The sequence below is a fragment of the Fukomys damarensis genome, unplaced genomic scaffold, assembly GCF_012274545.1.
Source record: "Fukomys damarensis isolate Sample0158 unplaced genomic scaffold, DMR_v1.0_HiC HiC_scaffold_12, whole genome shotgun sequence".
NCBI lineage: Eukaryota > Metazoa > Chordata > Mammalia > Rodentia > Bathyergidae > Fukomys > Fukomys damarensis.
Window position 1 is genome coordinate 5937838 of NW_022900924.1, and position 277 is coordinate 5938114.

At 63.9% G+C, this 277-nt stretch overlaps 1 protein-coding gene across 1 annotated transcript in view; it reads right to left on the reverse strand.

The window, feature by feature from the left end:
- Window positions 1-223, reverse strand: part of Znf280b (zinc finger protein 280B) — a 12486-nt gene extending 12263 nt beyond the window's left edge. The window contains exon 1 of the mRNA XM_010603883.2: window positions 138-223. The gene's annotated coding sequence lies outside the window, so the exon portion shown is untranslated. The remainder of the gene's footprint in view (window positions 1-137) is intronic.
- Window positions 224-277: the final 54 nt, after the last annotated feature.

Genomic DNA, 277 nt, shown 5'->3' on the forward strand with positions numbered 1-277 from the left:
GGTGGGAAGGTGTCACTAGGGCCCCAGAAAGCTCGCAAATAAGAAAAACAAGGCGCTGCGCCGCGGGAGCGAGAGGCCGACACGTTCCTCTGAAGTGCTTTAAACGCCCAGGGCAGGGGTCGGGGCCGGAGAGCTACCGGAATGGGGCAAGGGTGTTGCCGTTACGACACTGCTCTACGGGTGTTTCCGTTTGTTTGCTTTAACGTTCGGCGCTAGGAGAGACCACCGGGGTGGGCAGGGCCTGGGGACCCGGCCCGGGGCTCAGGGTCGGCGGGGA